General features: G+C 42.7%; 1 pseudogene across 1 annotated transcript; it reads left to right on the top strand.

Moving 5' to 3' along the window:
* Positions 1-1598: 1598 nt before the first annotated feature.
* LOC308529208 (acyl-coenzyme A thioesterase THEM4-like) lies at positions 1599-5569 on the top strand (annotated as a pseudogene). Its single transcript has 3 exons — positions 1599-1620; positions 4968-5094; positions 5155-5569. The product of its transcript is annotated as an acyl-coenzyme A thioesterase THEM4-like (transcript).
* Positions 5570-7552: the final 1983 nt, after the last annotated feature.

The following is a 7552-nucleotide window of genomic DNA, read 5'->3' as shown; positions in this document are numbered from 1 at the left end:
TAGCAACCATTTTCACACATCCCTGAGGGATCTTACTAACCATCTCCAAGTGACTTACTAACATATTCCTCCCACTCATATGCCACACTTCTCATGGAAGGAATTTCGGTAAATACAACAGGCTTTATCCAGTTACATTTCCTGTACTATCTTGGTGCTGACTAACCTCTTAACCCAGCTCATTGTGCTAGTGGGTTTTGGCAAAAGGAAGATGAAAACCTGAGCTCCTTGGGGAGGAGCATGCAGAGTTTTCAGAGTTAGTCCTCTGTTCCATTGCAGGGAGAGAGGGATCTCAGATGTCCTGTGAGGTACGGGGATAAGTTGCTATTTGGATGTTAAAGAGGGACACTGGATTGGGTGAGAGAGACAGTATCTGCACTCCAGTAGAGGTCTTCTGTGCCTGAGATCTTGGAGGGTGGGCACAAATGTGCCCCTCTATCTGAGGTGACAGTGGGCTTCAGAGGTGGGGCGAGGTGCCTTTGTGCAACTTTGCAGGGGAAGAAAATAAAACTCAGAAACCATTGGTGTGGAGAGTGTGTGGATATCAGGATTAGGAACATAGGCGTTGGTGTCAGATGCTCTATCACTTACTAATATAATAACCTTGGGCTACTTCTTATCTAGAAATAGAGATGATAATACCTACTCCATAGGATTGTTGAAAAGATTAAATGAAATAATATGTGTAAAACATGTGGTGATATTAAAATATCAGAAAGAGACATGAGTCAGTAACATATGAGATATTCCTGGCAATGTGTCCCCATTTAAATCTATAAAAAGTGGTCTGGCATTTAGACACATGAGTCACATATGTTTCCATGTGCCTTGGGTGGCCATGAAATTAAGTGATTTCCCCCCCCTTTAAAAACCACATCCCTTTAATAGAAAACTACAGCAAACACCATGCACTATGTGAAAAGGACCACTTATTTATTATCACTACATGTCAAAAACCATCTGGACCATTTTCTAGTAGCAGATGTTTGCCAAATTAACTTTGGAAGCAGAAAATTCATGTAGGGTATTTCTGTTAGCACAATGAATGCAACTAGGACAGATACAGATAAATTTTTCAAAACAACATTAAGCCATATTACAGTCAGGTAACAAAACCATGGTGACTGCACACATTCTTAGAATTTGCAGAATGCTCAGGAAATGTCAATGAACTATCTCTTAATTTAAAAAGAAATTCATTTAGAAATGATCTGAAATTCAGAACAGCTTAAAAACGTGACCATAAAGATTTAAAAACATTTATGTTCTTCATGGTGATGGTAATTATTAAGTGTGATATTGTGATTTATAATAAGAAATATATATTTGTTCTTTTTCTCCTTCACAGAGCTCCTAAAACCCTTGGGATTGTTTGTAACAGAGAAGTAAACGTGTCTTTTGTTATGTTAATGAAATGAGTTTTGGAAATTTCCTGAGGGTGTCTAGTTGCCTGTGATTAGAAGGTTGAAAGTTTCAGTCCCCCCACTCCTTTCCCAGTAGGGGAGAAGCGCTGGAGATTGACTTCCATCATCAAGGCACGTGGCCAATGATTTAATCGATCATGCCTATATTATGAAGCCTCCACAAAAACCCAAAGGATGGGGTTTGGAGAGCTTTCAGGTTGGTGAACATGTGGAGATTCAGAGAGAGAGTGGTGTGATCCCAGAGAGCATGGAAGTTCCATGCTCCTTCCCACCCACCTTGCCCTTTGCATCTCTGCCATCTGGCTGCTCCTGGTTATATCCTTTCATAATAAATCAGTAATCTAGTAAATCAGAAGTTTCTCTGAGTTCTGTGAGCCCCTCTAGCAAATTAATTAAACCCCAAAAGGGGACATTGGTATCCCAAGAAACCAGAAACACCAATCAGAAAGGATATATGTATCCCTATGTTCATAGCAGCACAATTAACCATGCTAAGATTTGGAAACAGCCTAAGTGCCCATCAGCAGATGAGTGGATTAGAAAACTGTGGTACATCTACACAATGGAATACCACACTTCGGTAAACAAGAAGGAGTTCTTACCATTTGCAATAGCATGGATGGAACTGGAGAGCGTTATGCTAAGCGAAATAAGCCAGTCAGAGAAAAATACCACATGATCTCACTCATTTATGGAATATAATGAACAACATAAACTGATGAAGAAAAACAGATCCAGAGACAGAGAAGCATCGATCAGACCGTCAAACCTCAGAGGGAAGGTGGAGGAGGGTGGGGGAAGGGGGAGAGATCAACCAAAGGACTTGTATGCATGCATATAAGCCTAACCAATGGACAAAGACAATAGGAGGGTGAGGGCATGAGTGTTGGGGGTGGGTGGGTGGGTGGGTGGGCAATGTGGTGATAAGGACACATGCAATACATTCATCAATAAAGGAAAAAAATTAAAAAATGGGGGACATTGGAATCTCCAATCTATAACCAGTAGGTAGAAGTACAGGTGATAACCTGGACTTTCAATTGGACTTTCAATTGGGGTCAGTCTTGTAAAACTGAGCCCTTCATTTACAGGATCTGATGCTGTCTTGAGGTAGATAGACAGTGTCAGAATTGAGTTGAATTGTAGGACACTCAGCTGTTGTCAAGTGAACTGCTTGGTATTGTTACCATCATTGGTGTTCTTAGGTTCCCCAAGACAAAAATCGAGAAGAAAACTGAGAGACATTTCTAGACTGATTTTATTAAGCTTATGCTCAAACACAAGGCAGGCAGGCAGCACAGAGGAGAGAAAGGTCCTCTGAGCTGATCCAGGGCCTGGTTCAGGTTGGCTGCTTTAATGAACCGGAGATAAAGCAGGCTTGAGTGAAAATTTGGGCTTTTTGAAAAGGTGGGCTTGCATGAAAAGGCTAGTGAAGGGTTTGGGTGATGGGATTTTCCGTGTGGAATTCTCCTTCTGTCGGGCCGCTTGGCAGCTATCTCAGTGTGTGCCTGTGCTATGGGGTCAAGATTGTGGTGTTGCTCACTACTACCACCCCAAGGAAAATAATTTAGTGGCCAAACCTTGATCAACTGCACATGCATAATAGTGGTTTTGACATCTGGCCACCTGGCGTTTTTCCATTCCCTGGCCCAAGTCTCTATCCTGTCCCTTTTTGGGGGAACCCCCCCCCGCTCAATTGGGAAGTGGGTACAGAATCTTATTAAAAAAATGAGATACCTTCTGTTTTAATTTTAAGGAGTGTGTAACCTTCTTTCATTCACAAATACATTTTGCTAGGACCTAGGAAAACAAAAATCTTATTAAGAATTAGCCTCATCTCTTACCCTTTGGGACAGCATGGATGGACCTGGAAAAGATTATCCTAAGTGAAATAAGCTAATCTGAGAAAGACAAATATTACAATATTTCACTTATTTGTGGACTCTAAAGAACAAAATAAGACCCGAAGGAGGTATGGAACTGACTGACATACCTTGATGTGGGGTTATGGGGGGGGGAGGGGTGCAACGAGAAGCGATAAACCAAAGACTTATATACTTATATGCATAGCCCATGGACATGGGCAACAGGGTAGTGAAGACGTGGGGTGGGGGGTAGGAACTGGGAGGAAAGGGGTAAGGGGGGGGGGGATTGGGAGATATCTGTAATACTATCAACAATAAAAAATATATTAAAAAAATTAGCCTCATGTGGTCAAAGCCTGGGGTCGGGTGTGGCTCCCGGCTAGAAGGGGTCAATGGGGAAAAAAGGGGACATATGTAATACTTTCAACAGTGAAGATTTTAAAAAAGAAAAAGTTAGCTTCTGGCCTCAGGGAGCTTTCATTCTAATTGGAAAGGTGGGTGGGTTGGAGATAATCAACCAAAGACCTTGTATGCATATATGTATAAACCATGGACACAGACAATAGGGTACTGAAGGCCTGGGGCAGGGGCAGGTTGGAGGGAATCAATGGGGGAGGGGGGAAGGAAGGCATATGTAATATTTTCAACAATAAAAATTAATTAATAAATAATAATAATAATTGGAAAGCAGGTAAAGCAACATATCCAGTGTGGTTAAGGGTTAGAGTCAGGTGTGCCTTGGATCCTATGGAAGTCCGAAGACAGCCACAGAAGCCAGACTGATGGGCCGAAACACTTCTTAAAAGGGATGAAAATGGAGAGATGAGGGAAAGTTTGCAAAGCAAAAAGCAAGCGGGGGTAGGTTGGGACATCATTAGCGACTATTCTTTATTTTTATAAGCAACGCAGACAGGACAATCAGATAATGATGACTATAAAATCTAATAGCTTTAAAAACGTCAATCTCAACAAGCTCGTATTAGTTTGGATTTAATGTAAGTTAAAATCCAATGTTTTCCTTCTGTGGAGCCAGAGAATGCTAGAACTGAAAGGCTCCTTAATATATTAATTCTATTTCTAATATCAAAATCCTCTTTTTAAAATACCAAAGTGCTAGGGGACTGTCTAGGGCGGGGGGATAAAATGGACACATATGTAATACCCTTTGTAATACTTTAAGCAATAAATTTAAAAAAAAAAAAGAAAAAGAAAAAAAAAAGAAAAAAATAAAAATATAAAAAATAAAAAAAATAAAAAAAAATAAAATACCAAAGTGATTCATGTGTCTATAGACAAGCAAAAGAATTGCAAACTTTGAGACGCAGTGGGAGGGGCCTTCGCCCCTCGGGGCCACGCCCCCCAGAGGCACGTGGCCTCCGTGCAGGCTCCGCCCTTGTCAGTAGGAAGGGGCGGTGCTTCAGCAGGTGGGTGGGTCAGGGTGCGGGTCTGGCTGGATTCTCGGGCAGATTCTCTTGTATTCGTCCCCCCCAACCTCCCACTCTGTTCTCGCGCGCGTGCCCCGGATTCTCGCGAGCCCTCGCATCCTGGCTGAGGAGCTGCTTTGCACACCTGTGCACCCCGCGGGCACCGTGCGGCTGCGGGGAGGCCACGTGCCGGCAGGAGAGGAGCCCAGGACCTGCGCCCAGGTCATTTTCTTCTGAGAAAGGCCATTCGTAAGGACATCCTCTCCCCAACTCCAGCTGCAGCAAGGGCGTAAGACGCCTCTTTGACCAGTTCATGAAGAAATGTGACGGTGGCTCCTGGACACGTTCACCTTCCTATAAATTGTAAACTAACTCAGAGGTGTCAAGACTTCACAACCTTTATTCGTGCTGACTTCCCTACAGTCTTATAAAAGAAGACAGAAATCTCAGAGGCCTGGCTCTTCACTGGAGGATGGCACGGCTCTGAATATGTGATGTTCCATAATGATGTTGAAAAAAAGGCCATGGGCTTGTTTCGGGGAAGTCCTTGTCTGCCAGGAGTCCCGGGCGTCCTTTGCGCAGGTGGGTGCCGTCGCAGCCATGATTGACGCTGCTGTTGGTATGTCTGTGATTACAGCCGGGGAATTAATTGTCAGGACTGCCAATGTCAGCATCGGTTTTAAAAGAACTGTCCCCCTTTGTTCTGTTGTGATAAATAGCCAACTTGATAAAGTTGAAGGAAGGAAAGTTTATTTCCTGTAGAATTTTGAATGTTGATGAGAAGACCCTATACTCAGAGGCAACAAGCTTGTTTATAAAGCTGGATCCTGGAAGAAGAAGAAAAGAAAAGGTTTGATGTGTAAGAGCCCCTGGCGGATTCTACCCCACTCTGCATGAGGCTCTCAAGAACCCGTGGTCTGTCCCCAGTCCTGCTCTGCTCACCCACCATTGAACCCTCCATAGGGGGAAACCTGCTAACGCGGCCTTCTTGAACAGTCTTCTAAATATACTTCCTGTGTGAAAAAGAAAGAAAGAAAGATTCATCTTTAATCCTACTTCTAAACTGAAATTAATATTTTGTAGATAAATTCTTGAAAATGCCCATTATTAACTTCTTGAGGTAAATTAGGATTAACGGCACAAGGGGAAATCGCAAATTAAAAGAAAGTGCTCATTTTAAGGCCTCTCACTAATTATTGTATTTACCATTAGAAGGCTGAGCTCCTGGGGTAGGCTGCCCAAGTTCCCACCAATGTCCATTACTAACTCTGAGACCTTGGCATGTTACTATCTTTCTAAGCTTTGGCTTCTTTATAAGCCAATGGGGAATTGCCACCAGAGCCAGAGCCAGGCTATCAAGGGGCATCTTTTGGGCAACAGCCATAAAGACTGGGGCACCAACCATATGTAAAAGCCCCCTCCAAGAGATTGTGCTCTGGAGTGAGAAGATGGTGCCCACCAGCTGGAGCAAGGCAGAGGACATGTTGTTGAGATGGCACCCACCAGTCTCTGTCCTTAGAGAGAACCCCAACAAACCTCCAGGTGTGTGTCAAATCAGATGCCTGCTCCTCAGGCTGAAGTTCTAAGACAAGCAAACAAGCCTCTCCCATACAAAATTTTGGCACCCTCCTCTCCTCCAATCGGCTGATTCAGCGCAGGACCCTGGGGGTAGGTAAGTCCAAGCCAGAGGCCTTCAACTGCTGTTTCTCTGTTATAGTTTTGTGGGGCTTGTGGATCCGAACTCCTCTTGGTTTCCAAAGCTAAATGTTTTTGGGGCTCATCTCTCAAATGCATGTTTTAAAAGTGTGGGTGCCTCATGTGGGTTTCAGAGTCTTTGCACCTCAGGGAGAAGCTCTGTGTTTTGAGTTCCCTCCTGACTGGGGTGGCTACACTAGGAATGGGGTTTACAGTGAGATTGTGCCCCAGGCTCTTCAACCGTGCATGGGGGCCTTCTCATGCTTTTAGATTGTTTTCAGATGAAGCTGTTTGATATATAGTTGTAGATGCCATATTGTCTGTGGGATGACTTCAGGGCCGTCTTATGGTGCCATCTTGAACCAGAACTTGATTTTTTAAATGTAAGTACTTAATCATATATTTTTAAACAAGGTCTAAAGTAAATCAGTATTTTCATCTTTCCCTTGAACAAGACTAGTAGTTTTAGAATACTTTAATTTTATTTTTCCATCACCATTTATCCCCTCTCTGCCCTCTTCCACCTTCACCCCTACTCTCTCTCAGCCCCAATTATCACACTTGTCCATGTTTCTCTCTTTTTTCCTTTTTTGCTCAATTCATCCACCTCCAACACCTCCCTCCGCCCCACCAGAGCTGTCTGGCTGCTAGAAAGCTTTAACTTTCTACAACTATTCCTTCCATTGTCTGCCTGTAAGCAGCTTTTACATCTTCTGTGATTTATTTATTTACTTATTTTACTAGATCAGGGTTTATTTCAGTATTTTTTGTGTGATTTATTTATTTTATATTTCAATGTGCTTTTTATTTTTTTTTTTTTTTTTTTTTTTTTTTTTTTTTTTTTTTTTTTAATATATTTTATTGAGTTTTTACAGAGAGGAAAGGAGAGAGATAGAGAGTTAGAAACATCGATGAGAGAGAAACATCGACCAGCTGCCTCCTGCACACTCCCCACTGGGGATGTGCCCGCAACCCAGGTACATGCCCTTGACCGGAATCGAACCTGGGACCTTTCAGTCCACAGGCCGACGCTCTATCCACTGAGCCAAACCGGTTTCGGCTCAATGTGCTTTTTAAATGTAGTAATTTAATTATATTTTGTTTTTCAGTACAAATAAGATATCATCATCATTTTTTTTAAAAA

The sequence above is a fragment of the Myotis nattereri genome (genome assembly GCF_964212035.1).
Source record: "Myotis nattereri genome assembly, chromosome: 13".
NCBI lineage: Eukaryota > Metazoa > Chordata > Mammalia > Chiroptera > Vespertilionidae > Myotis > Myotis nattereri.
Note: the sequence above shows the minus strand (reverse complement) of the source record. Positions and strands in the feature narration are given on the sequence as shown.